Raw genomic sequence first — 27,194 nt, 5'->3', positions numbered from 1 at the left:
ATCATTGCTCTCCAAATAGTTGGAGAGAGGATGTAGTGAGGGGTCAGAAGTGGAGAAGACAGGCACAGGAAACCTTTGTGGTGTCATTCCTGTCCCAGAACAGGATGCCGGAAGGAGCGGGGTCAAAGCAAAGGGAAGTCTTGCATCACGGTACAAAGCGTTATTAGGACTGATTGGATTTTAATTGTTTCATTCTCTAGGGCAAGTGCTGTGTGATCACTTAGCCACTGAATCTCTATTGTGTTAAAATTTTTAAAGTTTATTTTTAATTTAAAGTCAATAAATGAAAGGTTGAACAAACAAAGGTGGGGTGGGGGGAGTTGAGGAGGAGCTTGTTAAAGTAAATGATCCAAAAAAGCTACAAAAACTCGGAGGGAATTTGTGTAGAGTGCTCTCAAGCTAATTCTTCCACTGGTCATCTGGGTTATAATTCAGAGCCCCAATTTCTGGCTTTTTGGCCCTACTCAGCTTCTCTGGGTGTCCCGTCTTACCAAGTCATCTTCCTCAGAGGAGCTTATCTGATACACTCTATCCACACCCTGGTGATGCATGAAGAAGGACTCTTCAGTTGGCCACAGAGAAAGAATAGAAACTCCCAGCATCCCCTGGGCTGCCCGAGGTTCTCCTCCCCCATACAATTCCCAATGTTAAGCACTAAGGGGAAAACAATACCATCACCCCCCAAATCTAGGAAGAAACCACAGAATGACATATCCCTTTAGAAAATGAATTTCCCACGGAAGATCCCAGTCTATATCCACTAGGGAGAAAGAGCTTATGGCTTATGTAATAGCACCCAGAGTCACTTGTCCCCAAGTGCAAGAGAGCTGGGGGTTGAAGAGAATAGTTCACAAACATGCCCTTGGAATAAGGGCAGCTTTCAGCATCTGTGTTTTCCCACGCTGATGCAGCACAGTGTTCCAAGTTCTCCCAATAGCACCGGAGCTCAATCTGAGGTCTTTGTAACAACCTGCATGGTGCTTGGGCTCAATCTGAGGTCTTTGTAACAACCTGCATGGTGCTTGGGGGGACCCACCTGCCATCGTCCTGGCTATTTGCATTTTAATTGTTGAACTCTAGTCCTGGGAACCTACTCTAAGCAACCCTCCACACCCCTGGTGGAGTACAGGAAACTCCACCTTGGCACTGTGGGAGATCAAGATTTGGCCACCCTGAAATCTATCTCTTTACCTTGGTTGTTTTCTCTAAGGACATTTGACCTCCCCCACTAACTGCCTAAAGAATTGGACATGGTGGCTCCTTCCTGGAACAGATCTATCATGATGGCTATAAAGATAATGTAGGATGGAGATTACAATAGGAAAGGCACCGACAAGCCCCTCTTATCAGAAGTTCTGTCTCTCTGGCCACATTCTCTGGATGACCCTGCGAGGAGTTGCCAGACAATCATTTACATTTATAAGGGAAATCTCCATTTGTAAAGGTATCTCCCTCTCTGTTTTGAGAAGAGAGGGGGATGGCCTCATTTCTAGAGGCTTATCAATGTGGAAGTTGAGGCCTTAAATCTGCATAATAACCTTACTCTTGTTTACTGTGCTTTAGTGGTAATCTCCTGTAACTGACTCCCCCACCCCCAAAATCCTCCTTTGTCATTGGCTGAACATGGTATTTAAGATGAGAATTTCTGCTATTGTGTTGAGAAACGCAGTGTCCCTGATTTCTCCCATGTATACATGTTATTAAACTTGGTATTATTTTCTCCTGCTAACCTGTCTTGTTAATTATTTGGCCAGCCATAAGAACCTTAAGGAAAAGGGCAGAGGGAGATTCTCCCTCTTCCCCCGACAGCACTGAGACTCAGATTCTCCCAGCTCTTCAGGACTACACTGAGACTGGGACAACAAAGAGCTGAGTGTTGGCATGACATAAGAGGGAAAATGAGTAGCTCATTCAAATGAATGGTACACCCATCCTCTCCCACAGGAGAGCAGGTCTAGCCACTCAGCCCCAGAACTCGACTTGGCCATTTTCTGAATATAAGAAATATAAAGATACTTAGACTGTCTTTTTTTTTGCTGGGAAAGATTTGCCGTGAGCTAACATCTGTTGCCAATCTTCCTCTTTTTTTTCCCCCCACCCCAAAGCCCCAGTACACAGTTGTATATTCTAGTTGTAAGTCCTTCTAGTTCTTCTATGTGAGCTGCCACCACAGCATGGCTACTGACAGAAAAATGGTGTGGTTCCGAGACTGGGAACCAAACCCTGGCCACCAGAGTGGAGTGCACTGAACTTTAACTACTAGGCCATCAGGGCTGGCTCTGGACTGTCTTTAGAAAACTCAGCCCTTATATCCTCAATGCTCAGATCATGTTGATGGCAAAGATTTATTAAGGGAAAACATCATTTATTCATTCACTTATTTGTTCATTCAACAAATACCTATTGGATACCTACTCTGGGCCAGGCACTCTGCTGGCTGCTGGGAATACAAGAGTCAACAAGACAGACATTTGTCAGCCCCTGTGGATAAAACACAACAAACCAATAGAATAATTTCGAACTGTGTTAAGTGCTATGAAGATAATGAGCAGGAGACTGAGATGGAGGGGATCCTTTAGCTGGGTGATCAAGTCCTGTTTGAAGAGGTTATTTTTGACCTGAAAAGGATGAGAAAAAGTTTTCTAGGCAAAAAGAGGGGAGGGAGAGAGCATTGCAGGGAGAGAAAACAGCATATGCATAGCCTTGAGGTGAGAAAGAGCTGATGTGTTCCAGAAACTGAATGAAAGAAGCCCAATGGAGGGTTGTGACCTGGGGGAAGAAGAGCAGGAGCCAAGACTGGAAAGAGGAGCAGGGGCCAGATCAAGGATGGACTTAAAAGCCAGAGTGGGAAGTTGGGGTTTTACTCTTACTGTGGTGATAAGCTATTGAAGAATTGTGATCAGGGCTTATTAAATGAATGAAGGGGAGCAACATGATACAATTAATATCCCTTCATTTGGGCTTCTTTGTTGAGAATAGATTGAGGGGTGAGGAGAGAAGCAGAAAGACCAGCTGGGAGCTGTTGCAGTAATCCAGTCGAATGGGGATGTTGGCCTGGACTGGTGCTTGGCAGTGAAGGTAGAGAGAAGTGATGTAACTGATTTAAATCAACCAGGTGCTTGATCCAAATAATGCCACATGGTTCTATTGTCATCTTTTCATGTTTTACATTCAGATCATTTCTGCATAAAACCACGTGAAGGGGGAAAAAACAATTAAGGGGTAAAATGTTAATATGAAAACAGTAAAATTCTCCACTAGTTGATTTCCAAATATTTTCCTGAAATCCATCAAGATTTTTTCAAAGTAATTCTTGTATGTGGGCTCATCTTCTTTGAACTAAAACAACCAGTATTTGCCTTTGGGGAGGTGCTGCTTTAGTTAAAATGGCCAACAGGCTATGCAAGAGTCTGAGGTCTAAGTCAACCAAATGTGGAGAAATCTGAAGCCCTGGTTTGGACACCTTTCCAAAATGCTACTAGATGAATTACAAATTGATTTACAAATGTCATTGTCTGGAATGGTAGTTTGAAAGCATCATCATTTTTAAACATCTGCCAAATTTTAAACGGTTTTTTTCATGAAAGTATAATTTTATCCATGACTATGAAATTTTTCAACTCACATGTCCTGATGAAGACAGGAAAAGACTTTCTGTGACAACTGTTGGACCACACCTGACCTTGGATCCTGTGCTGTTTGCCCTTCTCAACCTCACTCTCTTGTCTAGTTTGCTCTCCCCACGTCTCATCACTGAGATATTCAGAACATTATTACAAAATGTTGCACAGATCCTTTAGTTATCTTTATAATGTTAGTGGTGATATTAAAGACTTTTAGAGGCATCTTTCAAGGTGTGTGCTTTGCCTGGAAGGGAAAGATATTTTTAATTAAAGTTTTAAACCCTTAATAACCTGGAACACGACACAAATTATACTTTTTTAAGTTAGAAATTTTAAGACCAAGTATAACTATTGGTTCATATTTATAGACATTTTTGATGATATTATTTCTTTACTTTGTTGAGGTACCCAGATGAAATCTTAAAGGTAATGTATTTCAATTTTATGGCTTCATGTTTTTTATTTTCATTCATATCACCACCATCATGGCTAATGAATTAATGACTCTATTTTTTTCAGTTTTACCATAGAATAGTCTTGGGATTTTTGTACATTATACAAACTCCAATCCAAAGTGTGGATTACAGCACTTGTTAGCAACTAATTGACTCTTCTTCTCCCTGAGATAGGATCTAATTGGTTTTGTTAATCTTCATCCTTATTGGTTACAGCTTTCATTTCAGGCCTGTCCATAGGATGCTGACAAGCCAATGGATTCTTTGCCCTGTGTCACATGCTCACCCTTTGCTCCAATCAGCTGAGGCCAGAATGTAGTAGAGAACCATGGCCAAAGAATGAGTAAGGAATCTCCCAAGGCAGCCTTGCTCGGCAGGGGCTATGGACAGGAGTCCTTTGAAGCGTTTCTGGTTGTGAGAGGTGTTGGAAGGCTTGGCCCATGCTGTGGATGATCTGAGTAGTTTATTGTGCAAGTACCTATTTTAAATAGCCTCTGACACATGTCTTTTCATTGCCATCTACCCTGAAGATAACAATGAAGCTCCAGAAACTGAAAGGATCCCGTGAGTTAGTAACAAAAAATTCAAATTAAGGACTCATGTAACTGGATTATAAATAATTTTAGGCAAAGTAAGCTTGAAATAAGTCCTGCTGATTGATAGAAGAAACATGGAAAGATCATTTGTCTAGGAATCAGAGAACGTGGGTAGTCCTGGCTCTGAGACTCTCCATGTGATCTTGGAAAACCACTTCAGTTTTCTGGCCCCCAATGTCTTCCCTAGTCTATAAAACAAGTGTTGTAATAGATTACTTCTACCTCTAAACCATCCTTGCTCTGAAATTTGAGAAACAGAATTGAGAATCAAAATGAGATAGAAGCAGATAATTAACAAGACAGGAAACAACATGTGTTGGAGAGGTTGTGGAGAGAAGGGAACTCTCATACACTGCTGGTGGGAGTGCAAACTGGTGCAGCCACTATGGAAAACAGTATGGAGATTCCTCAAAAAATCAACGATAGAACTACCATATGATCCAGCTATTCCACTGTTGGGTATTTACCCAAAGAACTTGAAAACACCAATTTGCAAAGGTACATGCACCCCTGTGTTCATTGCAGCCTTATTCACGATAGCCAAGACTTGGAAGCAACCTAAGTGCCCATCAAGGGACGAATGGATAAAGAAGCTGTGGTATATATACACAATGGAATACTACTCAGCCATAAGAAACGACGAAATCCAGCCATTTGTGACAACATGGATGGACATTGAGGGTATAATGCAAAGTGAAATAAGTCAGAGGGACAAGGTCAAATACCGTATGATTTCCTTCATTAAGTAGTAGATAATAACAACAATAAACAAACACATAGGGACAGAGATTAGATTGGTGGTTACCAGAGGGGAAGGGGGGAGGGAGGAGGGTGAAAGGGATAATTCAGTACATGTGTGTGGTGATGGGTTGTAATTAGTATTTTGGTGGTGAACATGATGTAGTCCATGCAGAAATAGAAGTACAATGATGTACACCTGAAATTTTTACAATGTTATAAACCAATGTTACTGCAATAAACAAAAATAAAACACAAAAAAAAAAAAAAAAAAAAGAAGCAGATGAGTTAGTAGGGGAAAAAAACATCAGAGGGAAATTAACAGTTATTTAGGAAGCATTTACTATGATATTCCATGCGTTTTTATATATACTGACTTCTTATTGCTCCAAAAGCACTATGAATTTATTACCATTTTACAGAAGAAAGGGAATTTAAGACACTTGCCCCCAGCCATATCAATTGTAAACAGTGGAAAAGACTCAAATTTATCTAGTTCTCCCTCCCCGCAAAAAATGCTTTCCAGCATACCTAAATCTTTCTTAAATGCAGGGAGAAATTCACGCTTACGGAAAGAAAGGCAGGTAAAAATGTTAATGTTTTACAGAGAAGTCGTATTAGCATTTTCACTATAAAGCTTTAGATCCTGGGTTGAGAGTTTTGAAGTGTGACTCAGAATTTGAACCTTTGCATGGATTGTTTTCACTCAGATTTTATAAAATCTGTAGGTGTATGAGCTAACATGAATGCTTCAGCACTTCCCCGGCCATGCATAAACATCGACATGCAAAACAGCAAGGAGCGTACTGTTTATCACAGCTGCAGTCAAACCAACGAAACTGTTGCTACCATTGAGGATGAAATTTGTAAAACTCTCTCTCCCAAATAAAATAACATAAAATAAAATCAACCTCTTGTGTGATTGTCATTCCTTTGGGTTACTTGCTCCAATGCCACGTTTCTATTAGGTTTCTTTTGAAGTCTCTCAAAGGATTGGGACACTAAAGGAGAGTCAGGTTCAAGGTTTTCAGTGTGAAAGTGCTTTAAACAACCAATCAGCCTATGAACCAAACAAACAAAAACACCAGATTAAAGCAGTGTAAGAAGTCTTTGCCTCCTGTTTATTATATGCACCTCTTTGTTAACATAAGGCAAATAAGGATGCTAAGTGTGATGGAAATCGAGGAACTAAGATCTTATATTTACATAGACCAGTGTGCAACTTTTCAAAGTGCTATCCCTTTTGGAGAAATCTAAATATTTATTATGGCCCTATTTGCACAGGAGGAGGTGCCACCAGGTGGGAATCAACATTGGAGGTTTTATCGAGCTTTGCTTTCCAAATAAAAATGTAGTTTCAATCCTTTTTCAAACTGCCCAGAAATTTGGATATATTCTTTCCAGGAGAGCTTGCCCCTCTGCATTGACAATTACTGGCACGTGAAGTTCTTTAACCAAGTTATCACACTGATTCTCTCACCATCCCTGTGAAGTGGGTAAGGAGAGCAGATGTCGTTAAATTCGTTTGAACACAAGGAAACTGAGGCTCAGAAAGTACAGTTACTTTTCCCAAATGATCCAGTTCATAAGTAGTGAAGCCAGAATTACTCATAGGTAAGATCCTTCCATGATGCTCTTACCACTATGGCATACAGCATAGTTAACCACAGCAAGAACACAAATGAAGATGGTGGCAATTTATTCAGTGAATGGGAATTTGTAGAAGACTGCACTAAGAAATCTGGTAAATTCCTCTGATGCCAGATGCTACTCTTTTAAAGAACAATGGTCTATGTTTTGCTTTCTTTCCCTCTTGGAAAGTATAAAAATCTACCTCAAAGATGACTGGGTAGTTCTCTGATGTGCTTCTGGAATAGCCTATGTAGTGTTTATCTCTGTGTTATTCTAAGAGCAGATCTATATGTGAATAAGTAAAGCTGAAGGTTCCCAGTGACCTAGGACAGAGCTGGCACAGGTGGATGATAAGAAAGTTCTAATTTTTTTTTCAGTGTTTCAAACACAAGCAGAGAAGACACCTGTCCATTTGGGGTGATTTCAGAGTACTGGGGCTTGCTCATTTTTTCTGCCCTGTTCATTCTCAGTTCTCTACAGATCTATGCACAAATGAGCTGCACCTGTATACTGAGATCTATTCCCACTCTGGAGTTAGTCCTGACCAGAGCAAAAATTAACTCTCAGTCCTAGTCTCCCTACTGGTGGGGTTTGGAATTAAAAATCTTTCCCAGTAGGTTTGATATCTGGTGAGACAGGACAGCCCAGTTGCCTTGGGTGCCATAGGCCCAGCTTCCAGATTGAACTCGACTTCTTGCTGTGTCCGTGCTACCATATTGCTGCAGTCTGTGGGATACCCTATCTCATCTCTCCTTCTGGGACGTGAGCCCTTCCTTGAACTGTAGCCCTTTTGGTGGGGATCAGGACATTCTTCCCTTCTCTTCCCCCTTCCTTCCCACCTTATCACCATCTGCTGGAAGGCGTTCTGCTCTAAAAGGACTGATAACACCTCAGAATCACCTGGCTCCAGGTTGTCTCTCCCCTGCCTTCCAGGCCCTTCGACTCTCAAACTCCTACTTGCCAAATGGGCTGCCCTTGCCTTAATAACTGCCTGAGCCACTCCTGAGCTCAGCCCCTGTGCTGTGTACCGTCGAGTCACTCTTACCAAGGCCAGCTTCTGCATCTGCACTATTTTATCCAGTCCCCATCTCACCACGCACTAATATCCACCCTGCTCCCAACAAGCCTGGATTGGGAGGGTCCAGCATAACCTAGAACAACTGAAAGATTCCTATATTATCACCCCCAAAATAAAACAACATACCTCTTTCACCCTTAAGTTTTGTGTGCAATTTTACCTATCATAGTTTTTACCCTTTAGAGAAGCGATTGCAAACTGACAGGATCTGGTCTATAGAAGTGGGTGGTTTGGCTATCTACATAGTGTTTACATTTTTTTTTTTTAAAGTTAGTTTTTTAGCATTTACAAATCAATTATGTATTTGTTGATTCTCTTGAAGATCTAAAGTTCTGGCACTGCTGGGCCAACATGTCCCCTGGCCACGATTGCCTGGAGCAGAGTAAAAGTGATCCCTTAGGAGGGACTCTTAGGAGGGTCATGAGCTCTCTGATTCCCAGGAGGCCTCGCCTCCCTATTGTCTGCCTTCCAGGTCAGCCTTCCTGTAGGCGTTTGGATCTGCTAACCCTGTTCTTGCTATGTTGTAAACAGTGCAATTTTCTCCCTCTTTCTCTGTCAGCCCACCCAAATAGACACTTCACCAATGTCAGCCATTTTCACCTTCTTTTTAAATGTAAATCTCTATATATGGTATAGATAGTGGAATATGGAGCTGGAGGAAGAAGGGGAGGTGACAGAAGGAGGACATGGTAACAGAGGTAGTGAGGGTAGAGAAATCACATCTCTGTTGTAAAGTATGTGTATATAGTTTTTCATCTTCTTCAGTGCATATTCCACAAGCCAAATATACCAGCTTTTTATGTAAGTCATTAGTCAAGATGATAACACATCAGACAGGCACAGACAGCAGAGTCTTGAAGAAATGATGGAAAACTCTTACTGTAGTCTTATCTGCCTAAGGCCAGAATTCCTTTAGGCGTAAGATAATACTTTCCAGGACTTGGTTTTCTTGACTCATCTTGTTTAAATAATAATTACTGATAAGCCCTGGAAGGTTAGAATTTAGCAATCATCTAGATCAGTGGTTCTCAAGCCTGGCTACCTGTTAAGACCACTCTGGGGAGCTTTAAAAAACTCTGGATGCCCGAGCTACATCCTAGAGGAGTTAAATCAGGAAATCTGAGGGTGGGGCCAGGTACCAGCATTTAAAAAAATGCTTCTTGGATGATTTCAAAGCCTAGGCAAGTATAAGAATTACTGATCTAGATCTTAGATCTTGCATGAAATGGCCTGGTTTTACAGATAAGGAATCTGAAGTGAGTGATTTACCTGAGTGATTTACCCGACTGCAGGGCCTAAGAGTGGAAGAACTGAGACAAGAATCTCAGTTTTCTTAGTCCTCATCCAGGATTTTCTACTTTGCAAAACTCTGCCCTGCAGGGTGCAGAACTTTCTCTAAGAGAGTCCACAAACCCTGCAAGGTAGCTGAGAACCATTGGTTACTTACAAAGAAACAGGTACAGCATTGGGTAAGCACTGGCCCAAGACCACAAAGTAGAGGAAGTCAGAGGTGGCATTCAATGGGGATGCTTCCGTGGGGTATGGTCAACACCAAATGGAAGGGGAGATTCCAGAGGAGTGGGTCATTAAGTGGTAAGATTCTCTATTTTATTCATACGATGACTTTTAGTACTTTGAGACCTGAAGAATCTAAAAGCTAATTGGCAATTGTCATGATTGTTAACAGAGAAATTAACAATTTGACAAGGAGACGCTCATTATCAGTCTTTTTTGTCTAGAATGGGAGAATATATCATGATTATTTTAATAAGAATTTTTCTCTATTTCTTTTTTTTAAAAATTGGTTTTTATCCAATTTTAGACTTAGAAAAAAATTTCAAAAATAACAGAGTTCCTGTATACCTCTCATTCACCTTCCCCTAATGTTAACATAACTATGGCATAATTATTAAGACCAGTGCAATAGTATTGGTACAATACTATTAACTAAACTGTGAACTTTATTTGGATTTCTGCAGTTTTTCCACTAATACCCTTTCTCCATCCAAGGATCCAATCAGGGATCCCACATTGCATGTAACTGTTATTTCTCCTTCATCTTCTCCAATAGTGACAGTTCCTCAGCCTTTCTTTGTCTTTCATGACCTTGACACTTTTGAGAAGTACTGGTTAATATTGCAGAATGTTCCTCAATTTGGGTTCATCTGATATTTTCTTGTGATTAGAGAGGTTATACATTTTTGGTAAAAATATCACAGAAATGGTGTTGTATCCTTCTCAGTGCATCATTTCAAGGGGCTCATGTTATCAATGTCTTATTACTGCTGATGGTAACATTGATCACTTGGTGAAAGTAAAATCTCTTTATTTCTGATGATCCAGCTGAATAATTCATTTAGAAAACTTGGCGCAAGAGAAACCCCTAAGTAGAACCTTATGCTTTCGTGGAAAAAATGACTACGTGGTATGATTTCAAGAGGTCTGAGATTGCTCTAATCTCTCTCTTCTCTCACAATCAAATCCTTTTTCTTGCATGGGCTGTTGCCTAAAATTCCACCATTAGAACTTCATCCATTTAGCCAAGGCTTTGATCCCTATTAAAATACAGATGCTGCGGGAGGAATTCCATGTACTGTGTTCAGCTGTCCCTGGGAGCGACTTTCGAGAGGAAAAGCAGTAAAGCATTTTCTGCTTCTGTTTGGATATGGAGGCAGTGAAGTTCCTGAAAATCCTGAAAATATTTGCTACGTAAGTGCCAAAGTGATCTCTTTGAAGCATGCACCTGATCTTTGACTTTTTTGCTCAAATCTTTTATTGGCTTTTCATTTCCTTCTGGATGAGCCTCTTTACGCTGTCTTGACTCGAGCTTCACTTCGTCTTTTCCACTCTTGTTTTCTCCAATCTAGTGATTCAGAACTGCTTTCAGTTCCCCATCTCTGAATTGTGAATTGTCCTCTCACCTTTGAATTGTGACAGGTGCCATTCCCTTTCCTTGAAATGTTCTTCTCCAATTCTCTTCACTGGTTTGATTCTTACTGACCTAGCAGGTCTTAACTTAGTTATCACTTGCCCCAGAAGGCCTTCCATGAATTCTCCAATTAGAAAAGTTGCCCTTCTCTGCCCTTCTCTGTACTTCCTCTTCATTGTGAGTATCGCTTTGGTTTGTAATTTTCTATAAACATAAAGGTGTCTCCCTCTAGACCAAGGGTTAGCAAACTATAGTCCATGGGCCAAACCTGGCCCCCCTCCTGTGTTTTTAAATAAAGTTTTATTGGATCACAGCTATACTCATTTCTTTATGTGTTGTTTATGGCTGCTTTCATGCTATAAGGCAGAGTCAAGAAGTCATGATAGAGATTGCATGGCCTGCAAAGCCTAAAATATTTACTATCTGGCCGTTTACAGAAAAAGTGTGGCAACCTCTGCTCTAGACTATGCATTAATCTAGAGCCCCTGCTTTAGTGCACCATGATCAATAATCACATTAATCTTGTCTGCTTTTGAATTCATAGCTGTCATCACTCCAGCATCTAGCCCAGAGAAGATCTTTGATAAATATTTGTTGAACAAAGACAAACTTCACAATTTTGCTCCGGTCCAGTCTTGTCTACATGTTACAGCCAATTAGCTAACATAAAATTAAATGAAAAAAGATCTTTCATGTTTTGTATTTGTTTCTGAGGAAGAATTTACCAAAGGAAGAATGTCTACAGCTTATTCTCAGCGTTTGTATTGCATTTCTCATTCTGAAATAAAAAAGGGAATGATTTTCAGTTCCACTGAGCCCACAAGCCTTATTAACGAGATGGTATTACATTCACACCGTCTGGCCACAGGTTAGATTGGTACTGACCAGTTTTACTGATATTTTGGGGATTTTTGTAGTCTCAGTAGCACATCCTGTCCCAGGCCAAATCTAAAAAATAGTTTAGGCTTTCCAGAGAGTTTCCTGGTGGAAATGCCAAATGTAACCAGATTAACTACCATTCAGTAAGGTCACAGAGGAATTAAAAAGATTTCCCATGCAAGTGAGTAGCTAAAATTAAATTAACAAAATGAAGAGGTGGACACAGAGAAGTATGTTTATTCTGTTTGCTCTGATCACTTGGAAACGCACTTGATATTCACTCTAGGAGGCCCTTCTTACACCTGCCTCTGGTGGGGGTTGTGAATTTCATTACCCCTCCAAATCTGAAAAAGTAGAGACTTAGTTTTCAGACTTTTGACTTCCTCTGGGAGAGGGTTTAACATCAAAGCAACTATTTCTGCAAACATTTAAAACATCTTTTCTCTTCCTGCTTTCCTTCCCCCACTGCTTTGCTTTTGGAAACACTAAACACGCCCAGTTTTCCAGACTCCGATGGCCCAACAATACTCCTTTCCTTAGCGAGGACCACATTACTGCAGTGATTTATGGCTGGTGAATAATTAGGAGCCTGTTGCTATGGTCTGGGGTTGAGATCAAAAGAACCATGTGTCAAAGAGAAGCGAGGGGCGGCTGGAGCAGAGGCAAAGGGTGGTGGTGTTTGTTTGTAATCCTAACCAGAGAGAAGCTGGGCCATCCCTTAATTGGGAAAAGGCGCGGCATCTGAAGAAAGCCATGAAAGCAGAGCCTGTTCTATGAAAAGAATCCCTGTGTTTTGCAAATCAACAATATTTAGTGATAGGTGAACCTCTAGGGGGCCTGGAGGCTGGACGGTTTGAATTAGTACTCAGAGGTTTGGAGAAAAATGTGAAGTATATGAATACGGAGTAGAAAAAAGCTGCCCAAATGGGCTCGCTTATGAGATTTCTGGTATTTCCTTCTTCTGGTCAAGAGGAAATGCCAAGAGAAGGACTGCAGTATTCCAGTACTTCTGTATCTGTTGTCCAATTTCCCGATGAATATCGATTCTCTGGTTTCTCTTTGTCCCTCCTCCTTCCTGTCCACGAGAAGGGGGGACCCTGGGGGCAGAGAGATGGGGGCGTCCAGGCTGGGCTAGACTGAGGGGTACAGAGCTGCAGGGCGTGGGGTGGGCAGCAGTGGGGAGGGAGGTGAACCAGCTCAGAGGGCTCTGAGGTTCCATCTGCTGTATATTTATGACTCGCTATAAATCAGCGAGCAATGGAAAAGGCCCTGGACAGGGTGTCAGGAAACCAGTTTTCCAGTCCTGGCGTGGCTTCTAAGAAGCTGTGTGGCCTTGGGCAAATGTAGATTCTTGGGTCTCAGTTTCCTTATCTGTCAGTGAGATTGACTGGCTTTGATGAACTCTAAGCTCCTATTCAGCTCTAAAATGCTATGGTCAGATTCCTCTCTCTAAGCCTTTGAAATTGTGGTGTGAACTCCCCATCTGAGCAGAGGTCCCATTCGAGTTTGACTTTTCCTCTTGAGACAAGAATGTCGAACCAGGTCGCGACTGGGAGGCATTTTTAAATGAAATATTTGGCTCTGCCAGGGGAACGTTCAGACTCAAACACATCCAGTGTGCAGATGCACAAACTGAAAGGAGCTTGTTGGTGTTCACAGAGTGCATAGAAAGCAGGGGCAGACCTCGTTCACCTTGTGAAACCACAGGGATCGAGAGCATGAGATGAGGAAGGGGCTGCACAAAGCGAAAGTCTTTTCACGAGATTCAAAGAAACCCACAGTGCAGTAGAGAGGATGTGCGATCCCAGGGGACTTTTCCAGCACGGAGACTCATGTTGCCAAGTAGAGTCATAGCTGAGAAGCTAGGACCCTTTAGAAGTCAGCTGCGTGTGTGTGTTTTCTGTGACTGAGCCCTGTGGGCTCTGGCTGCTGGGGCCTCAGCTCTTCCCATATGACCCGTGTACCATGCTGCCACCTAGTGTGGGCTCAGGAACTTCTTGGTGTGCTTAAGAGATGTGGATGAACATAAAGAAATGAAGGCAGGAGCTCCGAAAGGCTCACAGGAAGAGGCACTTTTCCTGTTAAGTGGTGGGACCACCGTGGCCTCCCGGGTCCTCAGGATGACCCCACTTCTAGTTATGGATGTGTATGGTTCTCTAACTAGCCTTCTTACCATTTATGACAGAATCCTGAATTCCACACTAAGCTTCCAGCTTTACAGTGCTAGCCATTGATACTCATGCACTTTCCCTTTGAAACGTGAAAAGTGGCAACCAAAGGTGATAAAAAAGGAAAAGTATTTGGTGGAAAGCCAGAGGATGAATAAACAGATCATCACTTGCTATGCTCACCAACAGGGGAACATGAATCTTGGAAGTTCACTTTGCAAATTATGCAAGGGGATTTTATCTGAAGTTTCCCATGAAAGTGAGTGAAAGGTAGGTATCTCAGGATTGACATGATACCATGAAAATAGACCCCTGAATGTCTCTTCAAAACACGTGCCCACAATGGAAACGTATTTTACATAAGCCATGGAATGGGTGGAATTATGCTAATTAAGGAAAATCTTACAGGGTGAGTAATTTAGTAACTTTTTCTGAGTATAAGAGCCTATTTTAAAGTTCTAAATGGCACCATAAATGTAGTCAGGCATGGATTTCCATACTGATACTGGATAATAAACACAGTCGGGGTCTAAAGTACCTTGAGGGGCCCCCTGCTGTGCTTATTATTCTGTACTTCCCTCCTCATCACTAGAGCCTAAACTTTAATACTCATAGCTTTGTTTACCTAACACTTTGTCAAGCCCAATACATTTTGGTTCTTTTACCTTTCCTGGAAAGGCAGCCACAAGCATGGAACTGTTGTCATTTTTCTCTTCAACACCAACTAGAGATCTTTTGCTATGGAGGTCTAAGTCCATATTTTTAAAATCGAGATGTTGCTTCGAAACTTTAAAAAATACTTTTTTAGAATCACGGGGATGCTGAGGCTGAAATAAGTCTTAAATTGCCATCCACGAACTTCCCTAAAAGACTAAAAATATTTATGTTTCTAGAAATCCTGTCATGGCCTATTTGACTGACTTTATAAGGAGCAAATGGTATAGGTCTAAAACTTTGAAATAATAAATCTATATTACTAAAATACTGCCTTATTTTTTAAATTGTATTTGGGTTTTCTCAAAGATTCATTTCGTCAAAAACATTCAGTGCTAAGAAGTTTAAAGTCTACCTTGCCATCTCTATTCCTTTAATCTGCAGTGATTTTTTTCATAGAAATGCTGATGACATTATCTTAGCTGACCTCATTCTGCAAATCTTACTATAGGTGATCTCTCTCACTGATTTTTTTTGGTGCTTTTTAACACTTTTGATACATTTTACCAAACTGCCTTCCAAAAAATGCCAAGCTATTTGCATTCTTTTTTTAATTGTAATATATTTGAGATGTACAGCTAGATGGTTTGATATATGTATACATTGGGAAATAATCACTACAATCAAGCTCATTAATATATCCATTACCTCCATAGTTACCTTTGTGTGTGTGTGTGTGTCTGTGTATATGTGTATGTGTAGTGAGAACACTTAGGATCCACCCTCTTAGCAAATTTCAAGTACACACTACAGTATTGTTACCCATAGTCACTATGCAGTACATTAGATCTCCAGAACTTATTCATCTTGCATAACTGAAACTTTGCACCCCTGGACCAACATCTTCCCATTCCCGCTCCCCCAGCTCCTGGTAATCACCATTCTACTCTCTGCTTCTATGTGTTTGACTAATCTATATTCCACATAGAAGTGTGACCTCCCTGACTTTAACCCTCTGAGAAAATGGGAGAGTTGGGAGAGAGGTAACTGTACAACTCTCCGTGAGCAGTGAGCAAACATTCAATCTGGTGCCTGTGCAGGAAATGGGCTAAATGCAAACCTCGACCTTTCTGGAAGAGAACTAGAAGTTCTGGTGATGCCCAAATGTGTGAGGAGGGGAGAGGGAGAAGAGGAAGGGACAGAGACCAGAGGATGGGGACCATAGCCCATGCCATGCCTCAGTCTCAGTGGTCTTATAATTACCCACATGGGAGAGATGCGTGCACTGATTCATGACATTTGAGTGGGTTTGGATCCCTAAACCCACATGGAGGGTGTCTTTGATGCTTTACTTGGAGAAGGATGTTTTCCTCCTTCCATTCATTGCAGCAGCTGTATGCAGAGAAGATTTTAGGGGGTAGACTATGTGGTAGATATATGGAGACAAAGGTAAGAAAATATCTCCATGACCATGAACCCAGGGAATGAAGATGACTGAATAGTGTGGTCAAGTGCACAGACTCTGGAGTTAGACTATCTGGGTTTGAACCCCAGCTTTACCCCTTACTAGTTGTGTAACCTTGTGTAAGTTGTGTAACCGTGCTCTGCCTCCATTGCTCATTTTAAAAATAGTGATAACAATACCTACTCATGGGATTGTTGTAATGATTAAATGAATTATAGATGTAAAGTGCATAGAAAATGTCGTGCACATAGTAATTGGTCAATATGTGTTAGCAATTATTATGTGATTGTTGAAATTAATGGAAAAATGAGATCTGGATACTCTTAGGGCAACAAAAAAGAAGACAATGACCTCAATTTTTGACCACATCTGTACTCCGGGGTTGGCAGGTCATCTAAGTTACACACCGATCAGTTCTACTTTGGGCCAAGTCAAAGATACAAAGGCCTAGGACTGGCTACATAATTTGCAGGGCCCCCTGCAAAATAAACATGTGGGTGGCTTTTTCAAAAATCACTAATAATTTCAAGAATTTAGTAGAATGCTAAATGGAGTGTGGGGCCCTTCTAAGCAGGTGGCTTTGTGTGACTGCACAAGTAGCACGCCCATGAGGCTGGCCCTGCAAAGGCCACATGATTCATGACCTCTGGATCCACAGAGCTTGCCCTCCGGCCCTCAGCTTCTAAGTGATCTTTTCTTTTTCACTCAATTCCTATTGTTTTAGTCTTTGTGGTAGTGTTCTTGGTGTTTGAATTCATGGTTCAAAACACAAGCTTCCTGGAAATCATCTAAGAGCACTTGGACCCCCTCTGTCTCTACTTTCCCACATTGCCTGCACTCTTCAGTTCACTGCAAGCTGGCTTTTACTCCCTAAACCCCCACCACACTCACCTACTACTATCATCTCCTCTGAATTTTGAGGGGTGGGTTATCAATGGCTTCTTAATTTTCTCCTTACATACCTGTCCCACTTCAACCATGTTTATCATTTACAGTTTGACATCAATGACAGTATCCTAAAACTCTCCTCTGTGACTTCTGTAATGCCACTCCAGGGTTCTTTGGGTCTCTTCTCATCTTTTCTGTTTTTTACACTTCCTCTATATCTTCTGCCTATTCCTCAACCTATGATAACCCTTATTGCATTATTTGTAATTTGGGGGCCTTGTTCTCATTCTTTGTATATATTCCTTTACGATCTCATTCACTCTGATGGCTTCAACCATCACTAAATAATGCCAACTCGCAAATAGATATATTGACCCTCTTCTCTGATGATTTAGACCTATATTTCCAATGTACATCTAGACAGCTCTAACTAGGCATTCTTAAAGGACCACACCCTCAACACATCTCAAGCCAACTCATGTTTTCCTCATTTCTCTCTCTTGACTTGTCTACTTTTACCGTGGTATGACTTAGTAATCCCAGCTAGAAACTATGGTGATCCTCAACCTCACTCTCTGCCTCACCACCCAGCATCTAATGCTTCTCCAACTTCAACTGATCTTATCATCTAAATATCTCTTGAATCTATCCCTTCCTTTCAATTTTCATTACTAGTTTCATGCCATTGCCAAAGTAGTCTATTAGTATATATCTGTACTACTCCGTCTTCTCAGTGGACCCAGTCTCCAGGTTTTCTATCTTTCAGTTCTATTCCATACATACCCTAAAAATGTTTTCTAAAAGGTAAATTTGTTGAAGGTACACCCCTGCTTAGGGACCCTATTGTCTGCTGGATAAAGTTAAAACTTTGCAAAAGCACAAAGATGTTTGTTTTTCTGTCTGATTGCAATTTGTCTGAGATTAGTCTTAGCTTCCAGTCTTCCTAATCACACACCTTAGCTCAAAGAACTCTAAACTGTTGACCTTTCCTTGACTGTGTCATTCTCTTTTGTATCTCTATGCCCTTGCTCATGATGTTCCTTATGTCCAGAAATGCCTTTCCCTACATTCTCTACCCAGTAAATTCTTAATTGTCTTTAAAGATACAGCTTATTTGAGACTTCTTCCAGGAAATCCTTTTTACTCTCCATGTCCTTATAGCGCTTTGCACACACTTCTATTGATTGCAGTTATTTATTTGTCTTCTCCATAATTAGCTGTGAACTCTTGGAAGTCAGGTATTATGCTAGATTTTTCTTCATATCCTCACACATAACACAGTCCCTTGCTCAGAGTAGGAACTGAAACAATGCTACATGGATGACTATGCTATGTATAAAGTCAAGTGTTTACTAGAACTCTTGACTCATAACATTGTGAGGGCTTCTTTTGTATTTCTATTTAGATCTAAATGATAAACCTTGGACCAAGGAGAAAAAAAAACACTTTATAACAAGCAAATTCCCCATACTGCCTCTGGAAGTGCTCAAATGGAAGTTAGTTACCCCTCATAGGGGAGAAAGCTGTATTGGGATTGAATACTCTCTTAAAAGTCTTACACATACATCTGTATAGTAATTCCTTTGGTGGATAAGACACAGCAAAACTATCTCACAAATGATAGAGCCTGTAATGTGTCTCCAGCACATGCAGATCTGACTCTTTTTATTTCCACTTACTCCTTTGCCCCTACTCACTATTTTTCAAATGAATCTTATGTCTACTATCAAGTGGTTATTACATTTCTACTTTTAAGAACTTTTGTGAGAGAAAGCCAAAAATACTAGACATTTCTTATCTTTGATCATTAAACTTGTATGTAAGGCTGGTCATGCCATCTGTTTAAGCTCCCTCTGGTTGCAGTGACCCAAGTTACAGAATCAATCCTCGTATAGATCAGTTGTGTTCCCAAAGAGAATTATCACCTCCTGCATTCTAAGACAGCATACCTTTCTCTTACTAGGTAAGAAAAAGTAGGTGCCTTTGAAGAACATCTTCATTATTGGAAATACAACTCCAGCTATATGGTGAGCCAGCAATATTTGTGTGTGTCTGTGTATTTTCACTAATATTTGTGAAATTTCAAATGTCTCCAGCACTAGAGCTAATTTTATAAGGACCAAATTCGGCGTAGTTGAGGAAAAAGCAAGCTGTTTCTTATATGTTTATCTTTGGCTTCCAGAGAGTCAGACTAGGTTAACAACAATGGTGAACAATATAATGGCAAATTACTTTTCATACTACATTTGTATTCTTTGGCAATGTTTTAAGCAAATTTTGATTGCCTTCTTTTATCAATGTTTAAAGCTGCTATGAGTCATGCTTTATTATCCAATTACTTATGATAATAGATGTTACCAAGTTTCCTAGTGAAAAACCACAGGTCAGCCCCTGAGCTTGAGTGTCTTCATTTGTCAACTGACAACAAGGCTGTTTCATGGACTTGTGTATAACCATCGTTCTGTGAAGTTCTGTAAGAGAAGTATACCAAATTTTTGAGGCAAGAAATTCAAACGTGTGTTAGCACCGTGTTTGCTTAGAAATGGAAATGCTTTTGGATAGGCCAAGTTTTGGGGTCAATAAGAGAATTCATGGAGAAGAATTGTTCACAACAGAAAATAAAAGTAATTTACATAGCATTGTAAACATGGCAGCTCTAGGCAGTTCCATATATATCATGTAACAAACAAAAGACCTAGTCTCTGACCCTGAACAATTTTCAATTTATCACTACAAATGCCCTAAGAACTCAAAACAATGCAGCCCAGACTAAGGGCACATTAACTACCAGGAATTGTCATTGAAATCCTTCTCCACTGCCAACTTTCCAAGAGAGCTTTAAAGGTTTTAAAGGGAGGAATGTTGGCTGATGATATTAAATTGGCAAATGAGTCTAGGTCAAAAGAAAAGATTTATGAACAAAGCAAGCATGACCCTAGAATGAACAGAAAGACTGAGGGGATTGGGATAATAACACTAGGAAGAGTTGGGGACATTTATGAGGTCAAACATGTTGGTCAGATGAGAGCCAAAGTCCAATGAAAAATAAGAGAAACCAGCATTTATTGCAATGGAAAGACAGTGAACATATATTTGAATGTGTAAAACAGGGCTGGCAAACTTTTTCTGCAAAGGACCAGATGGTAAATATTTTTGGCTTTGTGGGCCATATAGTCTCTATCACAACCATTCAACTCTGCTAAAGTTGCGGGAAAGCAGCCACAGACAATCCATAAAGAAAGAGTGTGGCTGTGTTCCAATAAAACTTTATTGACTAAAACAGGAAGTAGACTGATTTGGCTCATCGTCCAAAGGTGTAGAAGAATAAGGGAGGAAATAATCAAGCCAAATTGATTCACCACTGCTCTGGCATCCTTGGCCATGGCATGATAATTGCAGTTGTCATTGAAATCATAGCCTTCTGCAGGATTTCTGGTAGTTAAGTGAATGATACCAATGGCCTTGTTCAGGAGTGACCCACAATTGTGCAATAGACAAATTGCCTCTTTTCTCCTTATTTGTGCTTCTCCTTTGGTGGGTGCCTCTCACCATCCCCCATCTCAAATACCTCTTAAATGCATTTCCAAGAATCCAACAATCCACTCCCCACCATTGCTGAGATAAGGCATATTTGATTCTGGTTTTTTTTTTTTCTTTTTTTTGGTGAGGAAGATTAGCCCTGAGCTAACATCCATGCCCATCTTTGTCTACTTTATATGTGGGACATCTGCCACAGCATGGCTTGATAAGCAGTGCGTATGTCTGCACCCAGGATCTGAACCTGCAAACCCTGGGCCTCCAAAGTGGAGCACATGAAGTTAATTCCTATGCCACTAGGCTGGCCCCTGATTCTGTATTTTTGATGACCATAGAACTTAATTTGAACAAAATTGGAACTGATTTCCTAAACATAAAAGTAGTAGAAATCTAGCAACATGACAGTGGACACAAAAAGTTATGTCAATTAACCCTAGAATTGTCATTATAAAGACTTGAGGAATCACTTCATTTTGTACCTGGAGACTTAAGGGTAAGGAGGCTTCCTAGAGAAAACATGTATAATTAGGGACAGAACATACTAGAACCCAGGCCAATAGATTCCTAAATTAGAGCTCTTTTGTCCCATTTGATGCTACTTTATTTATGTTGCTACTTTTCAAAGCCATGAAAGTAGTTTTGAATAAGTGCAAACAGATTAGTGATCCCATAAGACCTGAGACCCAATCTCCATTCTTTCTGTGTTGTGGATGAGAAGTAGCATAGATTCAGTCTTGCTCAACGTCAGGGATGTGGACCAAGCAATCTCTTCTTCCATTCAAATATTAGACTATCTTCATGAAAAGTAGATTGCACCCTGGCCCTAGAGTTTTCCACTTGTGAAAACAGACACACACCAATTCATCCACCATCCCTCACTCCCTTGTCATCAGCAACTACACTTATGCAGTGACTGGTCAAGCTGGGGATGTGGGACATCACGGTGAAAGACATCCCTCCCCGGTGGCTTCAACCTCTTTATCACCAACTGTGCTAGCTAGCCACAAACATGAAAAGGTAGAACAACATGTGTGTTTTTAAGATGAAAATCATTCTGTTCACAAGTGGTCAACACGGCAGGAACTGCTTTCGCTATACATCATTTTGCCAAAACCTAACGCTGCTAGTTCAGCTGATGAAATTTAAAGCATTCGAGTCAAATAAATTGGATTACCACCCTTGGATTAAGATAAATCATTTCCCCAATTTTTGGTCTGTTTGCTTTGGCTGAGCTTGAATCCTGCAAACTCTGCTTTTGATAACCACACTAAAGCGGCAGGGAGCAGCTAGCAGGAGGAGATGTGAGAAAGATTGAAATAGAAAATACATAATCAACAAATGACTTTTTAGATTTCGTTTTTTTGGATGCTTTAGAACTTGGAATCCTTCTGTATTGTATTCCTTACCCTTGACCCAGGAACTCCATCCCAAAGGAAATAGAATTGGAGATTAATGATAGATTGTGAGGAAGGGAAGATATGACCAGTAATTCCTCTGTCTGTCCTTCATAAATTCAGTAAGGTGTTCCATCAGGTGGGTAGGATCATAAGGTACACGTGCTTCTCACCTGGCCAAGTACTGGTGTGCTCTGTTCCCATTCAACTTCTCTGCATAGGGGAGAACCTTCAGTCTGGCCCCTCATAGGCAGCTGGAAGGCTACCTGGGGATTTGACTGCAGGGCCTCTATGACTTACTTTTAGAACCTGTGGTGTTGCAATCACCCAAGTACTGCAAATCAGCCAGCAAATATAGCCTAAGTTCTTTGGTTGCTCTCCAACTTTGCAGTTATCAACGTTGGAATTATAGCCTTAAGCAGGTTTCCTAGTAGTTAAGTGAATGATACCAATGGTCTTGTTCAGGGGTAACCTAAAATTATGCAGTAGGTAAATTGCCTCTTTTCTCCTTATTTGTGCTTCTCCCTCTGTGGGTGCCCCTCACCCCCATCCTGAACACCACTTAAATGCGTCTTCCAAGAGAGCAATAACCTACTCCTCCTCATTGTTGCTGGGACAATGCCTTATGGATGACCGGTTCTCTTTTTCTTTCCTATGCCCAACTTTCTCCAATGCCCTCCATTAATTCACATGAGTTACTAATGACTGAAAATGGTTTAATCCCTTCTGTGGGTAGTTGCACTTATGCAACTCTTTTCTGCAAATAAGTAAACCTCCATTCATACAAGTTGAGGGTGACTTATAAAGGAAATAATTTGGGATGTAGAGGAGGTTTCCGTTATCTCTCGAATCAGTGACTACTCTCTCCTCAGTACTTAATTGCCTCCTGGAGCACATGGCTAATTCCAAGGCAGCTGAGATCAGGAAACCATTTGGAGAGCATATCACCATATTGGCTTTCATGGGGTTCTTGTTTAAATTGGGTAAAATATTATGTTCTTCAACTCTGGGAATATAGACAAACTTATCCTTGGGAAGTTTGATGGAGTGGGTCCCAAAAGGAAATTGAAGTCGCTGAGTGGCTCAGTGCTGTTGTAGAACAGCCTGATCGGGGTGCGTTCGGTTCCCCTTCATGTTCTAAGGTAAAAAAACACGGGCACAGAGCCGTGCATAGCCATGATAGGAGTGAGGGGTTTTTTCCTAGGAAAAATAAAACTCTTGAAAATCTTTTTCGCTCAGGAAAAAAGCATAGGCTAAAGAATTTAATAAGATGGAGCCTTTATTTAGAAACAACATGCCTTCCTGTGAACACAGAGCTCCCTCGGAAAGCAGCTAAGAATGGACCTGCACAATTATTTTCTGGCAAAGAACCAATCACATTTGGAGACCTCAGCAGCTGAACACAGAGTGACAGCTGAAAACTAAAACATGTTACAAAGATCAGAGACATTGCTGACTGCTCCATTTTGAAGTTTGATCCAAAGACCCAATTTATGTCATGTTGATTTTATTGAAGAGAGGAGGTTTATTCCAAAGGCTCTTTTAAGCCCTAACCTCTCTTCTGCTCTTTTGGCCGTTCAGCCTTACAGGATTTTCAATATCCCGGGAAGGTATTTGCCCTTCAGAAATGAGTCCAACAGTGCTTAGGAGGGCATTAGGTACTTCTCCAAGTCTGCTTCCTCCCCCCAGAACTGTGGTTACCAGCAGGCAGTTCCCACACATTCTAATAAGAGAATATATTTCTCATTCTGCCTGAGGGCTGCTTGTCAGTTCTGGGTTCTTTTGAAATATCTATGACTTGTCCAACATGAAAGAGAACAAGAACAAAGTAGATTATGTTTTTACTACTATCTAGATTAAAAAAAGATTTATTAAAGATTTATTAAATACATGGAGTATGAAAAGAGACAATAAAACAAGGGGCAGTTTTGGGTTAGGGTCTTGGGCTCTGGAGGCTGACTGTTGGGATCTGAGTAGCACCTGCTTGGTGACCGTAGACAGTTCATTTCTTGAAGCCTCTCTTCCTCATCCATAAAAAAAAGTAAAATAATCTCTACCTCCGAGGGCTATTATAAGGATTAAATAAGTTCAAAATGCCCTACGTGTGAAAGCACTGAATACATATGAAGTAATAGTATTAAATGTAAACTAACATGGCTGGAAGTGTAAAGACTAGCATAGGAGATGGGAGTTGATCAAAGAACACAGGGATGGAGCGATGCAGCTAAGGATCGATTAAGCTGAGGTGTAGTTTGTGTCTTTTCCCTAGCGCCATCTAGACCCAATGTGTGAATTTGCTGCCATCCTAAGGAACTCATAGTTTTTCTGTTCCCGTTTTGTATTCTAAGGTTAATTATTTTACATACATATACTTTCAGAGCCTTTTGAAACCATGAATGAATATTTTGGCGTTGATAGGCCTTCACCCTATCCTCCTGGTTCCCCACTACCCCACAGTTGGTAGGTTACGTTGCCCATTGTGTGTGTGGACTGCTGGCCAACTTTCTGCTTCTGTGGCTGGCCTCCATCTGACCCAGCTCAATCCAATTCTTCAAATCACATTTTAGGAGAACACTTTACTTTCGGTTGGTTTATTAAATTCAGATGCATTTTGTTTACTGAGTTTCCTATCCTAATTCTAGGATTCAGTTTAAAAGATCCAACTGGTATACCATGAGACATTCTCACATTTTCAAAATAGCCTGGAAAATTTAGTGGAAACCCCTAATTAACATGACTGCACCACAGTCTATAGTCTCTAACAATCCATACCTTTCCTCCCTTGCTGGTTACATTTCCTCTGCAGTTCTATGCCTCACAGTTTGTAGCCTACACGCCCCTGGAATTTACATCGACTTTGAAGGCATGTTTGGTGAATATCTTTCTTTTGTTACAACCCTGAACCTGAGAGCATAACTATTTTTTGTCTCCCATATAGGACATAAGCTCCACTCTCACTCAACAATTCCACAACATGAAGCCTCCATCCTAGCTAAATGGCCTCCTGGGTAACAATTGTATTTAATAACTTGACTAAGGAGACTCTGAAATGTTTCATTATCAATTGCTTCATTGTTGTTGATGTAGATTAATCACCAATATTCTCATTCATTTACTTATCTTCTGGAACTTCTAATTTTCCAATATGTGTAACCCAAATTTTCAGCTGTAGTTTTCACTGGTTTTCTCAAGCAGTCGTTGTAAAGAATCATCTGGTTATGGAGAAATGACTAATTCTTTGGGATTTCTGTCCCACAGCTACAATCTTCATCCCTTTGATTCTGTGGCAAGTTTTCAAGTTGTTCTATCTGTGTTTGTTTTCAACAGGTTTCATGTGGGAAAGCCTGCTGAGCTATGGAATGTATTTACCCTGAGTGAGATTCCTGGTTCTGGGATATAGTAATAAACCTGATTTGCAAATAAGCCGTGGCCATACACACATTTCTTCACACACATATTTTTGTTAATATTAAGCAGTTATTTGCAAAACAAGCTGGTACAATTTCTTGGTGGGATTGTTTTGCAGGATTCTATCAGCTGTTGAAAGAAAAGAACTGAGCTGCAGAAGGGATTTAAATTTTATCTTATTACTCTTTGTTATGGAGGGTATTGAATTTGGTTAAAAATCAGTCAACTCATTTAGAAATTATGTTGCAGACAGACAAATGAAAAATGCCAGATGGTTGCATTGAGACCTCATTTGAGTCAATGAAAAGTCCACTCTGACGTAATATTCTTGTCCCATTAAATGTTATTTACTTCAGTTGTTTTCTCCCACTTAACTGAGTTTTGCTGTCTTATGAAACATAAAAATTCATAATGCACTTTAACCCTAATCTTGTTTAAAAGGTTATTTTATATAGATCTATTCTAGATTCTCACAGCCTCTATAACAAAAAAATGTTCTCGGTTGACTAATTTCCTTGGTACCACCAGTCCTAGGACATAATGAAGATATACAATGGGCCACTTGTCATTTAAATTAATTCCACTTTTTATTTATATAATGTCTTGTATAAGAAACTGATTATACCTTGAAAAGGTTCCCAGCTTGTCTCTCTTCCTTCCAAGATCGTAGAGAAGATCTAGTGATTGTATTAAGCTAAATAATACTTCATTATTCTGCCATTATAGAAATCACAAGGCAGAGATAGTAACACATCAAATATCTGGCTTTGTCAGTAAATGAACCATTCCTTATACGCAGTTTTGTCAAGAAGTGAAGTATATCCTATGAGTTCAAAATATTAGTAATAATCATTTGGCATAGAAATCTACTAAAAAAAATCACTATATACTTCCAGGCTAGTCTGGCAGGAGTCTGCCACTTAAAATCTCATTCTTAGGCTGGTGAGAGAAAACTACGTGGTTCAGAAAAGAAAAGAGTTACTCTGGGACTGGCTGGCCCATGGCCGTGCATCCCCCTGTCCCCATGTGCTCCCATTTGGGACACCCTCTTTCCTTGCAGCCTCTTTTGTGCTTCAGGTGACCCTGTGTCCAGATGATCCAGCTTGGTTCTTTGTGTTGTCTGGGTCTCTTGCCTCTGAGCTAGAGTTTTATTTGACTCATGGTTTCCTTTCTCCCAGATGGGTATTGATCACACTGTGTTGGTACCTTGACAACTTGGCCTAAGGCAATTCTGTCATGAATTGTTCTCTGGGAATTCTGGCTCTAGGTGCTCATGGGTGAATCAACACCATCCTCCATTACATATATACATTCATATATACATACATTCCCCCCTTTTCTGGAAATAAAACTCCCTGCTGAAAACAGTATAGCTGCCATTATTATGGAGTTAGCAAGTTCATCAGCAACATGACTTTACTATGATGGAATACGGTGATGACCACAGGAATATGTAAATGTATTGGGCTGTTTATTCCTTCACCTAGCTCCAGATTGCTATAGCAACCCCTCCCTAATTTAGCCTATCTGCTGTCAATTACTACTGGTAAAATCACATCTTTACCTACTGAGTGACTTTTTCTAAAATTTTATTTGTTAAAATAACATGTATTGAGTTGATTTTTTTGGTTTTCAATTCTATAAATTTTAACGTGTATAGATTTGGCTAACCACTACCACAATCAAGATACTAAAAAATTCCATCACTCCAAAAAGAAAAAAAAATCCTTTGTGCTATCCCTTTGCAGCC

At 40.5% G+C, this 27,194-nt stretch overlaps 1 long non-coding RNA gene across 1 annotated transcript; it reads left to right on the top strand.

Moving 5' to 3' along the window:
- Positions 1-9,575: 9,575 nt before the first annotated feature.
- On the top strand, positions 9,576-25,451 carry LOC147915321 (uncharacterized). The gene is made up of 4 exons (XR_015554226.1): positions 9,576-9,715; positions 10,692-10,831; positions 19,069-19,132; positions 25,364-25,451. It is a non-coding gene; the product is annotated as an uncharacterized LOC147915321 (long non-coding RNA).
- The last annotated feature ends 1,743 nt before the right edge of the window (positions 25,452-27,194 follow it).

Source organism: Ceratotherium simum, chromosome 14 (genome assembly GCF_057802395.1).
Source record: "Ceratotherium simum simum isolate JZ-2026a chromosome 14, ASM5780239v1, whole genome shotgun sequence".
NCBI lineage: Eukaryota > Metazoa > Chordata > Mammalia > Perissodactyla > Rhinocerotidae > Ceratotherium > Ceratotherium simum.
The sequence above is the reverse complement of the archived record's forward strand: the minus strand, read 5'-3'. Positions and strand labels throughout refer to the sequence as shown.